General features: G+C 36.6%; 1 non-coding gene across 1 annotated transcript; it reads left to right on the forward strand.

The window, feature by feature from the left end:
• The first annotated feature begins 9,536 nt into the window (after positions 1–9,536).
• Positions 9,537–9,643, forward strand: LOC121208712 (small nucleolar RNA R71). The gene has a single exon (XR_005903842.1). It is a non-coding gene; the product is annotated as a small nucleolar RNA R71 (small nucleolar RNA).
• Positions 9,644–13,441: the final 3,798 nt, after the last annotated feature.

A 13,441-nucleotide genomic window follows, 5' to 3' on the forward strand; every position in this document is an offset into this window, starting at 1 on the left:
CTTCAGTCTTGATGATGAATCCGGCTTCTGAGATGGATCAATCGGCTTCCTTGGAGTAATTCCTTACTCCCCCTTCAGTGTGTCCCCTTTTTCTCCTCTTCTAGGGTGTATTTATAGGCTTTGGAATGCCTATGAGCACTCAAAAGTTGCCTTTTCTGGATTGGACTCAACCTGGGCTTCGCAGGGACACGCCCGTGTGCGATTACTTCAGGCCGTGTTCGAGCCTGCCAAATTGACACGATCGTGTGGTTTGCCCGTGTGAATCGTGCTTCAATTCTGCCAACTTGACACAGCCGTGTGGGCTACCTGTGTGAGGAACTCCAGGCTATGTTGAGTTCGTACTTTGGCCCGTTTTCTCTGTTTTTGGCCCGTTTCTCATTCCTTTCGCTGCCCTATGCTCTCCTAAGTATAAAACATGAAATTAAAGCATTAGGAGCATCGAGTTCACCAATTCTATTGATAAATCATCCATAAAATGCATTAAACATGGGGTAAAAATATATATAATTTACGATTTATCGAATACCCCCACACTTAAGCATTTGCTTGTCCTCAAGCAAAATTCTCAACTCATAGTCAAAATAAATTCTCCTTAACTTATAACTTCTATTGATAATATATCAAACTAATTCATAGGTAATCATACATTGAGAATTCAACTAAAAGAACATAAAAGTTTCAAACATTCCAAGTTGAGTATTTAGTCACGCAAACTTAGGTGCTTCCCTTCGTCTAAGTAATTACCTTTGATTCAGAATATCACAGAGTTTCACATCCTCACTAAAGGTTCACTCAAATCACTCGAGGTGTTTAAGGACAATAAATGATGCACTCAATAGTCAATAATGAAAAGTCATTACCATAGCATGAAAATCAAATCTCCACCACTATAATTTAAGATGATACATCAATTAAAAGGTCTTTAGAGGGTTGTAGTGAAGCTTGGTTAGGGGGGTATGGTCACAAGCTGAAAGAAAGGGTTAGAATCGAGATTGAATTGAAAAATTTCCTAACTAGAAAAAGAGTTAATCTTCACTTGCGTACAACAGAGCTTCTCTCAGAATATGAAAATACAGATATGCATACATAGGTTTTTTTTTAAGAACAAACATAGACTAACTATTAAGAACAAGACATAGCTAAACAACTTATTCAATTCAAATCTCGACAAAAATAGGGATTAATTTAGGGGATTTCAACAATTATGGGTTAAGGGTTAATATTAAGGTTAATACAAGAAATGACTTGTTAGGCTCAAGGGGGTTTACTAGGGGTTAATTGTGGAGGTAGGCTTTTAATGGCATGATTGGGTTAATCCTATGTGCCTTAATCATTTTGATATATCAAATCAAATGGTGTGGTCTCAACATGCATAACCAGGCAAGCCCTAAAATAACAGTTCAATACTGACGCACTGTAACAGCCCGATTTAGGGCCAAAACGGAACAGTGGTTTCTTAACCACGAATCTGAGAATTTATTATTTTGATTAAGTTTTAGTGTTTATATTATGATTGCATAATCATGTGAGAATTTCGTTGCGAAATTAGATCGATTGGGTGTTTAATTTGATGTTTAGGACTAAATTGAAATAGGTGAAAAATGTGAGTTCTAGTTCATAAAGTACTTGATTGAAATGGGGGTTTTAATTAGAGGTCCTTATATGGAAATTAGACCATTATACTTTATATGGACAAAAATTTGGACATGGATGGAATTTTTAGAAAGTTTAGTAGTAAGGGCATTTTGGTCATTTGCATAATAAATGAAATAAAATGGGAAAAATAACACAAAAATGTGTTCATCCTCATTTAACTTGGCCGAAACTTGCATGTTCTCCATAGCTAGGGTTTGTTTCAAGCTTTCAAGCTCAATAGTAAGTGCATTCAAGCCCTGTTTTTAATGTTCTTTACATTTTTGAAATCCTCGTATCTCAGTTTACCTATTTCTACCATTATTTCGAGTTAGGGTTTATGTTTAAAAATTTACCCATGAATGATATGCATTTATTTTGATGTTTGATGGTAGAATATGAATGTTTGAGGTTAGGAGAACGATCTTTTCTAAGCGATTTTTAGCGAAAATGAGCAAAACGATATAATCGGTAAAAATACCTAATGCTCATAAGTACATGTTAGAGTGAGAATTTGATGTTGTTATAGAAGAGAAAAATGTTCAGCATGTCATAAAACATAAGAATAAGGGCTGAAATTAAATTTCCGAGCCTAGGGGCAAAATCATAATTTTGTAAAAGTTAGGGGCAAAAATGTAATTTTTACATAATGTGATTTTTGGATTGAAATAAATAGTATGAGTGTTAAATGAGCTAAATGTGTTGTTATAGATCAAGAAAGGCGTGGAATCGACCTCGAACGAGGGAAGGAAAAGGTTTTGTACTAAATTGCAAAATTTCCATATTTTGCACCGAGGTAAGTTTGTATGTAAATAATACATTAACTTCATTTACATTTTTGTATTTCAGCCTATTTTATATATTTTAGTTGATTTTAAATCATAAACCGATTATTGGAAGAATGAAAATAAGTAATAGTGAGAGAAATCCAGGTTGAACTTTCGGAAAGATTGAATAATATAGATGAAATGTAGCTAGGTCACATGTGTGATACGGGATGTATCCCATGTAGACAAGAGAGCTACGAGAGAGGGTAAATGTAGCTAGGTCGCATGTGTGATTCCAAGTGAAGGACACCATGTAGACAAGAGAGCTACGAGATAAATTGGCTAGGTCACATGGGTGGTACTAAGTGTTCACCATGTGTACAAGAGAGTCGAATTATATGAAATATGATTATGGAGTTGTATGCTAAAACCACTAAGTATCGAGGATTGATCTGAATTGTTCAACGAGATGATTTTATAGTGGCATTGTAATCATGATCCTATACTTGTGATGTATGAAATGTGGTGAAAGTGAATTGTGATATGTAGGCTAAATGAGGTAAATACAAAGAAAGTGTGAAAGAGTGAATTAGCAATAATACTGTTTTGAACGGTTGCAGTGACGTGAATTTGAAAATCACCAAAAATATTAGGAATTTAATTAGAGGCTGAATGAGATATGCGTTTAAATTTTAATGAGTCTATTTTCATGTAAAAAAAATAGAGCAAGTAAAGGAACTCTATAATTTGAGATATTTATAATTGTGTGTGACTTCCTTAGAATGACTATGTGATCCCCTGTTCTCACTTTTGAAAATCATTAAAAATTGTACAAAACTAATTAAGAAATATAGTTTCTATGTCTAGATTCCTTATTGAGTCTAGTTTTAAATGAAATAGATTTCATGGCTATTTGAATTATGTACTTGGAGAAATTCAATTCGTAGTGAACAGAGATCAGATCAGTCGAGCTGTATAACAGGGGAAACTTCAACTAATAAATTGTACTAATTGGCTGGACCAAAAATTCTAGAAAACAATTACTAAAAAGTAATATGAGTCTAGTTTCAGGAAAATTTTATGGAATTGAATTTCGAGTTTTGTAACTCGAGTTATGATTTATTTAGTGAGTATGATGCAGTAGAGATAGCTTGACCAAAGAGGAGTAAATGGTGAAATTAAAAGTAGATACACTTGAATTATTGTGTAAACATATTAGATTCTTATTCATTATTTACTTACTTGCTTACTAAGCTATAAGCTTACCCTCTTTTCTCTCTTTTATCTTATAGTGTCGTCCAGCTTGAACAGGAGTCAAGGATCGTTGAAGATCTGCCTGCACTATCAATATTTTTGGGTATTTGAACTAAACATTTTGAATTATGGCATGTATAGTAGACTTAGTTATTTTGTTACGTGTCATAATTGTCTAGGTCTTAAAATATTAAGTATAGTATTTGACCGATTATTTTGTATGAAGCCTTTGAAATTGGCTAATATTATTAAAGGCATATGTTATAATGATTCATGATGTAATTGTATGCTATATTTTTTTGTTTTGGTTTTATTTAATGGTATGTATTATGATTCGGTAATACCTCGTACCCTGTTCCGGTGACGGATACGGGTAAGGGGTGTTACATTTAGTGGTATCAGAGCTATGGTTTAGTCGGTTCTCTAACTAATAAAGTTTGTGTAAAAGTCTAGCTATACATGCCATAAATATACTATGATAGTGTGGTGACTCCTGATTATTCTAAACTGTGTTTTATTTTAATATAGTAATGGATCCTGACGGAACTGCAGCTGATGATGCTGCTAGTAATGCGCCGGCTCTCGCACAAGGGACCGCGCCTGTAGAAAGTAGACCTGAGACATTGAGACAGGAAGATGGGGCTCGGGATGCCTTTCTCCAAATGATGAACAATTGGTATACTGAGTTTATTCGAGCAAACCCAAATGCTCAACCTCCTCCACCCCCTCCCATACCTCAGACGGTTCCTGTAGCTGCTCAAGGCATAGATTTTGTAAGAATGAACAAGCCTCCGGTTGACAAGATTCGAAAACAAGAGGCCAAAGACTTTAGAGCAAAGATCGATGATGATCCTGAGAAGGCGGAGTTCTGGCTTGGAAATTCTATCCGTGTATTTGATGAGCTTTCATGAACACCCGAGGAGTGCTTAAAGTGTGCTGTATCACTTTTGAGAGATTCGGCCTACCATTGGTGGAAGACTTTGGTAGCAGTGGTGCTAAAAGAAAAGGTTACTTGGGATTTCTTCCAGGAAGAATTCAGAAAGAAATACATAAGTCAACGATTTATTGATCAAAAACGGAAGGAGTTCCTTGAATTGAAGTAGGGCAAGATGTCTGTGGCAGAGTATGAACGCGAATTTGTAAGACTCAGCAAGTATGCCCAGGAATGTGTGTCCACCGAAGCTATTATGTGCAAGAGATTTGAGGATGGGCTAAATGAGGACATTAAAGTGGTTGTGGGAATTTTGGAGCTAAAAGAATTTGTAGTATTGGTTGACCGAGCTCTTAAAGCTGAAGAATTGAACAAAGAAAGAAGAAAAGCTGCTAATGAGGCTCGAGATGCCAGAAAGAGGCTGATAAGCAAGTCATTTTAATCTCAATCAAAGAGGTTCAAAGAGACAAACCCTCAAATGACAGTTTCAGCTGGGGATTCACAGAGAGATCGTGGCAGGGCATATTCGGGGTCTAAAGCTCAAGCTACTTCAATGGCAAGTGTGGGTAATGTGCGGCCTAGAAAGCCCGAATGTCAACAATGTGGCAGGCAACATTATGGGGAGTGTTGGGGAAACGAGCAAGCTTGTTTTAGGTGCGGTTCTCGCGAGCATTTTATCAGAGACTATCCGGAGAAAGGTAAAGAAGAAAAATTTCATAGTGCTAGACAGAGTACTACCGCTAGAAGAGGTAGACCACCGAGAAATACTGGAAGTGGAGCTAGCAGTAAAACTATAATGAAAGATTTAGTGACGAGATCAGAAGCTAGAGCGCCTACTTGAGCTTATGCCATACGTGCCCGAGAGGATGCATCATCTCCTGATGTCATTACTGGTACATTTTCTCTCCATTATACTATTGTTATTGCATTGATTGATTCCGGGTCTACTCATTCCTATATTTGTGTGAATTTGATATCTAATAAGAAGTTGCCTGTTGAATATACTGAGTTTACGATTAAAGTGTCGAACCCCTTAGGCCAATATGTGCTAGGTGATAAGGTTTGCAAGAATTGCCCATTAATGATTCAAGGTTACTGTTTTCCGGCTAATCTGATGCTGTTACCATTTGATGAGTTTGACATTATCTTGGGAATGGACTGGTTGACATTGTATGATGCCAAGGTAAATTGTAAACAGAAAACACTAGAGTTGAAATGTGAAAATGGTGAAATTCTGTGGGTTGAAACAGATGAATCAAATAAATTGCCTATGGTGATTTCGTGCATGTCTGCTCAGAAATACATAAGGAAAGGGTGTGAAGCTTATCTTGCCTATGTAATGAATACTGAGATGTCTGAATTGAAACTTGAATCAGTGTCGATAGTCTATGAATTTCCAGATGTATTCCCAGAGGAATTGCCAAGGTTGCCTCCAGACAGAGAGATAGAGTTTGCCGTTGATTTGTTGCCGGGGACTGTACCAATCTCAATTACTCCATATAGAATGGCTCCGACTAAATTAAAAGAATTGAAGGCTCAGTTGCAAGAGTTAACAGACAAGGGATTTGTGAGACCGAGTTTCTCTCCCTGAGGTGCTCCTGTATTGTTTGTAAAGAAGAAGGATGGCTCAATGAGACTTTGCATTGATTACCGTGAGCTCAATAAGGTGACTATAAAGAACAAGTACCCGTTACCGAGGATTGATGATTTATTTGATCAGTTAAAAGGGGCAACAGTGTTTTCAAAGATCGATTTGAGGTCCGGTTACTACCAGTTGAGAGTTAAGGAGTCGGATGTGCCAAAAACTGCCTTTAGGACAAGGTATGGACATTATGAGTTTCTTGTGATGCCTTTTGGCTTAACAAATACTCCGGCTATATTTATGGACTTAATGAATCGAATCTTTCGGCCATATTTGGATAAGTTTGTAGTAGTGTTCATAGATGACATTCTAATTTATTCTCGGGACGAGTCTAAGCATGCCGAACACTTGTGAACCATATTGCAGATCTTGAGAGAAAACAAACTGTTTGCTAAGTTCAGTAAAAGTGAGTTCTGGCTTCGTGAAGTCGGATTTTTGGGGCATATAGTTTTAGGTGATGGTATTCGGGTGAATCCGAGCAAAATTTCCGCGATCGTTGATTGGAAACTGCCAAAGAATGTATCCGAGGTTAGAAGTTTTTTAGGCTTAGCCGAGTATTATAGACGTTTTGTCGAGGGATTTTCGATGATTGCCTCTCCTATGACTAAATTGCTGCAAAAGAATGTTAAGTTTGAATGGACTGATAAATGTCAGTAGAGTTTTGAAAAGCTGAAAGCACGATTGACTGAAGCACCAATTTTAGTACAGCCCGAGCTAGGGAAGGAGTTCGTAATTTATAGTGATCCATCATTGACAGGCCTTGGATGTGTACTGATGCAAGAGGGCAAAGTGGTAGCTTATGCCTAAAGACAGTTAAAGCCACATGAGAAGAACTATCCTACACATGATTTGGAATTGGCCGCTATTGTCTTTGCCTTGAAGATCTGGCGACATTATTTGTATGGTGAAAAATGCCGAATTTTTACTGATCACAAAAGTTTGAAGTATTTGATGAATCAAAAGGATTTGAATCTGCGACAACGAAGATGGCTTGAATTATTGAATGATTATGAGCTAGTGATTGATTATCATCCGGGAAAAGCAAATGTAGCTGCTGACGCCTTGAGCAGGAAATCTCTGTTTACTTTGAGAACCATGAATACGGAGTTAGCATTGTCTGATGATGGGTCAATCTTAGCAGAGATGAGGGCTAAACCATTATTTCTCCAACTGAATTGTGACACTCAAAAGAACAATAGTGAGTTGCAAACCGAAAAATGATGAATTGATTCAGAAAATATTACATGAGGCGCATAATGGCTGTTTGTCAGTTCACCCTGGTAGCACAAAAATGTATAATGATTTAAAGAAGTTATATTGGTGGCCAGGCATGAAAAGGGACATTTTTTAATTTGTAACTAAGTGTTTGATCTGTCAACAAGTAAAACCTGAGCATCAAGTGCCTTTAGGATTACTCCAACTGGTAATGGTGCCTGAGTGGAAATAGGATAGGATTCCCCTGGATTTTGTAACCGGTTTGCCATTGACTCCTAGAAAGAAAGATGTTGTCTGGGTAGTAGTTGATAGGTTAACAAAGTCGGCTCACTTTATATCGGTACGTACCGATTACTCAATTGATAAATTAGCTGAATTATATATTGCTGAAATTGTGAGGTTGCATGGGGTACCTATGTCTATAATATCAGATAGAGATCCGAGGTTTACCTCGAGATTTTGGAAAAAGTTACAAGAAGCTTTGGGCACAAAATTGAACTTTAGTACCGCGTTTCATCCACAAACAGATGGTCATTTGGAAAGAGTAATACAAGTACTCGAAGATATGCTTAGATGCTGTGTTTTAGAATTTGAAGGCAGTTGGGAGAAATATCGACCTTTGGTTGAATTTGCCTACAATAACAGTTTTATTTTTCCTAACATACCTCACTAACATAACATGTTTGTGACATCTTTCCACTCATGATGCACTAACACAACATGTCTATGACATGTCTTGCCCATCACACTTGGTCTACCATGCTTGTCATGGCCGGCCACTACTCATTAGGGGGGAATTTGACATGCAAGTCCCCCCTTTTTCCACATGCACTAATAGGTCCTTACGCATTGACCTATCACATTTTAAAATTTTCTCACATAAGTCCTATTTGATGAAATTCACTTACAATTAACAAAATTCAAACACGAAATTTTCACACATGCACATGTACATATAATGAGCATCAATTATGACTGTTAATTATTTTTACGACTCGGTTTAGCGGTGCCGAAACCACTTCCCGACTAGGGTTAATTTTTGGCTGTCACATGCGACGCTTCATCGAACTTCTGCTTATTTACTAAAAGCTCTTTAAAAATTTCATTGTATTTGGCATCTGCGACAGAGCTTCAATAAACGGTAAGTTAATATGTAATTTTTTTCAAAAGTTTGAGGAATTTACCGAATTGTTCGTCTGAGCAGTCTTTCATTGCCGCGTTAGGGTATGGGACACGAGGTCTATATTCTTTATTCACCATTTTGTTATGACTTACCTCACTTTTACCTTTGCTCACCACAGTTTCTTGCATCAATTCTAGTTCAGGCGCAATGAATCCTTCCTTATCTTGAGTACTAATTGTGTTGAGGTGTTCCTTTGGATTAGGTTTAGTATTACTTGGTAAGCTACCTTGTGGTCGTTTAGAGATTAGTTTGGATAGCTAGCCTATCTGAGTTTCGAGCCCTTGGATCGATGCTTGTTGATTCTTAAGTGCTGTCTCGGTATTTTGGAAACGGGTTTTTGATACCGAGATAGATTTAGAGAGCATCTCTTCAAGGTTCAGTTTCTTCTCTTGTTGATAAGGTGGCCGTTGAAAACCCTGAGGATGTTGTGGCTTTTTATTCCCTTGACCACCCCAAGAGAAATTTGGGTGGTTTCTCCAACCTGCATTATAAGTATTATTGTATGGGTTATTTTGAGATCTAAAGTTATTATTAACCATATAGTTGACTTGTTCCTCTTCGGTTGTAGGATTAAAGGATTGATATTCTGCATGCACACCTCCTCCACTTGAGTCACACCTCATTACTGGATGTACCTATGTAGAACCAAGTAAACCATCAATCTTTTTATTGAGAAGTTCTACCTGATTTGACAGTATAGTAACTGAGTCGACGTTATAAACGCCGACTATTTTTGTTGGCTTAGTCCTCATGACATGCCACTGATAGTTATTCAGTGACATTTCTTCAATGAATTCATAAGCCTCTTCAGGTGTTTTGTTGTTGATGGTTCCTCTAGCAGCTGCGTCAATCAATTGTCTTGTCGAGGGATTCACACCATTGTAAAACGTTTGAACTTGCAGCCATAGAGGTAACCCATGGTGAGGGCACCTTCACAATAGATCCTTGTATCTCTCCCATGCATTGTAAAGTGTTTCTAAGTCCATCTGCACAAAAGAAGAGATATCATTACGTAACTTAGCCGTTTTAGGCAGCGGAAAATATTTTAGTAGAAATTTTTCGGTCATTTGTTCCCAAGTAGTGATGGACCCTCGTGGTAACGAGTTCAACCACTGTTTAGCTTTGTTTCTCAGTGAAAAAGGGAATAACCACATCAGAAACGCCATTAATTTTGAAAGTGTCGCAAAACTCCAGAAAATTCACCAAGTGAGTGTTGGGATCCTCATCCTACAAACCATCAAACTGAACAAACTACTGTATCATCTGAATTGTGTTAGGTTTCAGCTCGAAATTATTTGTAGCAGTAGCAAATCTAACTATACTTGACTCAGTTCCAGTTAAAGAAGGTTTAGCATAGTCATACATAGTACATGGAGCAGGATTTTGATTAGCCGCAATTGCAGGAGGTAGCTAATTGCCTTGGTTTTCAGCCATATCTTTGGTTGGGGGTTAAGTATCATCTTCTTGTTCGTTCTCTGTGTATCTTAAGCTTCACCTTATTTCTCTTTGGTTTCTACGAACTGTGCGATCGATTTCTTCGTCAAAAAGTAATGGTCCCGACAGGTTTCTTCTAGTCATAAACTATAAAAACCTGTCAAGAGAAAGAAAAAGTAAATTAATTAGTAATAATGATAATAAAATTAAATTAAATTAAATTTCAAGAAAAATAAATGGCTAATGTAATAAAAATTGAGTGTTCCTAATATTTTAGTTCCCCGGCAACTGCGCCAAAAACTTGGTCGCGTTATTTCGTGGTAGGTTTTAAATATTTATAATTAATCATTCTTGAAACTAAAAATTATTGCGATGTAAGCAAATGTACCTATCGAACAGTAGTATAGTTTTAGCAAGACCGGATTGTCGAACCCAAAGGAACTAAAAATACTAGTAATAACTGTCTTTTTATTATCTAGCCTAAGAATATTGGAGTTTTGTTTTAATTAACTAATTATCTAAACTAAGAACTCACAGAGAAAAGAATTGGGGAATTGCTTTTGGGAAAAATCGATTGACTTAAGACAATACCTAAGGACAAATCCACCTAGACTTTACTTGTTATTCTGGCTCCGAATCAGACGATTTATTCATTCAACTTGTTCCGTAGAGATCCCTAAGTTATGTTATTATCCCTATTCAAGACTAATAACGTCTAATCCCTATATTGAATAACCGAGACTTTTCTCTAATTAACATTCTAGGGTTGCATTAACTCGATCTATCGATCCAATTATTAGGTTTCACCCCAATCTGGCAAAATCATGTCACCCTATGTCTAGGTGCGCAATCAACTCCGCTTAATTATGATAAATGTACTCTTAGGCAGGTTCTATTCCTCCTCTGAATAAGAGCTTATCTTGAATTAGTATCCTGGGATATCAAAACAAGAATTAAGAACACATAATTAAGAACAAGTTAAATATTTATCATACGATTCAGAAAATAATAACAAGATTCGTCTTAGGTTTCATTCCCCTCAATTATTTAGGGGTTTTAGTTCATAAATAAATAAGAAAACATCTCAGAAGAATAAAGAATACAAAACATAAAGAAAATCCAAAACTCTTGAAGGGAAATTGAGGAGAGATCTTCAGTCTTGATGATGAATTTGGCTTCTGAGATGGATCAATCGGATTCCTTGGAGTAATTACTTACTCCCCCTTCTTTGTGTCCCCTTTTTCTCCTCTTCTAGGGTGTATTTATAGGCTTTGGAATGCCTATGAGCCCTCAAAAGTGGCCTTTTCTAAATTGGACTCAACCTGGGCTCGGTAGGGACACGCCCGTGTGACATGCCCGTGTGCGATTACTTCAGGCCGTGTTCGAGCCTGCCAAATTGACACGGTCATGTGGTTTGCCCGTGTGAATCGTGCTTCGATTCTACCAATTTTACATAGCCGTGTGGGCTACCCGTGTGAGGAACTCCAGGCCGTGTTGAGTTCGTACTTTGGCCCATTTTCTTTGTTTTTGGCCCGTTTCCCGTTCCTTTCGCTATCCTATGCTCTCCTAAGTATAAAACATGAAATTAAAGCACTAGGAGCATCGATTTCACCAATTCTAATGAGAAATCATCCATAAAATGCATTAAAAATGGGGTAAAAATATGTATAATTTACGGTTTATCAATAGGGAACAGGAATCAAATCCGGTGTTTCTCCGAAGTTTGACTCGTTTGCTCTGATCCTCATTATTCGCTTGTTCTTGTTGAACCAATGCTTCCACGAACACTTGAATACTGCTCCAAATGGTGGTTGAATGACTCTTTTTCAAGAGGTGAAATCAGCAAAGGATTAAGGGAAGAAAATAAATAACAATGGAAGGGAATAAAGAGAGAAAAGTAAGAGATAAGTGAAGAAATGAATAGGTTTGAGATGTGTTTGAAGTGAGCAGGCAAGGGGGTATTTATAGGTTGAGAAGGCTTCTAAATGTAGCCAAAATCATTAGCCAAAGACTCCCCCCATGGCCGGCCACACATGTGGCATGTTTGAAGATTTCAAACATGTTATTTTTAGGTAGGGGCAAATCTTAAAAGACATGAGCAGTGGAAGGGTTTGAATGCGAATTAAAGGAGTCTTAAAGGTCTATTTTGCAAGACAAATAATCAACCAAATGAGCTTATTGGGTCAGCATGTGGGACGGTTTTGGGCTACCCAGTGCTTGGTTGGATCGGTTTTCTCGGTTCAGCTCAACTGGGCCCCTTTTCATAATTAATTAATAATAATTTATTTAACCCAAATTAAATTGGATTAAAAATTAAAATTAATTATATTATGAATTAATACACATAATTTGGACCGTCTTAGGCTAAAAAATTAATTCACCTTGATGCTTCAAAATTACTTCTCGATTTTGTGCTTCTAGTAGTGCATGCCGAGTCATTTTTCTCCCTTTGTGGAAATCTATCGAAAATAATCAAAATTAATCAAAATTTGATATAAAATTAATTAAAATATAAATTTTTCATAATTTTAGTGAAATTTAATTATTTTATAATTATTATATATTTTTCGACAAGAATTTCACCGAAACTGCATGAATTTGAGTTAAAAAGAGCATGAAATAGTGTGTATATTTTTGTGTTTCCACTGGTATCTTTACAAAGATTGATTTAAAATATGGCTATCATCAAACTCGAATGAAAGAGGGGGATGAATGGAAAACAACCTTTAAAACTAATATTAGTTTATATGAACGGCTAGTCATGTCTTTTGGTTTGACTAATGCGCCTAGTTCTTTCATGCGCTTGATGAACCATGTTTTGAGACCTTATTTGTGTAAATTTCTGGTAGTATATTTTGATGATATTTTTGTTTACTCAACTTCTTTAGATGATCATGTTTTTCATTTTAAATCTGTTTTGGACATTTTGATAACTGAAAAGTTATTTGCCAACATTGATAAATGCACTTTTTGTTGCGATAAACTAATCCTTTTAGGTTTTATAGTTAGTTCTCAAGGTATTCATGTCGATCAGGACAAAGTAAAGGCAATTAGGGAGTGGCCTACTCCTAAATCAATTACCGAGATGAGATCTTTCCATGGTTTAGCAAGTTTTTATAGACATTTTTGTGAAGGATTTCTCCACTATTTCCGTTCAATTAATTGAGGTTATTAAAAAGATTGTAGATTTTATGTGGGGAGAAGCTCAGGAAAAGGCTTTTCAAACCTTAAAGGATAAGTTATGTTCTGTTATAGTTCTTAAATTACCGAATTTTTCTAATACTTTCAAACTTCAATGTGATGCTTCAGGTATTGGAATTTGTGCATTGTTGATGCAAAAAAAAAGGTCAATTGCATATTGCAATGGGCACAATCAAACTATT

This window comes from Gossypium hirsutum, chromosome A10 (genome assembly GCF_007990345.1).
Source record: "Gossypium hirsutum isolate 1008001.06 chromosome A10, Gossypium_hirsutum_v2.1, whole genome shotgun sequence".
In the NCBI taxonomy this organism is placed as follows: Eukaryota; Viridiplantae; Streptophyta; class Magnoliopsida; order Malvales; family Malvaceae; genus Gossypium; species Gossypium hirsutum.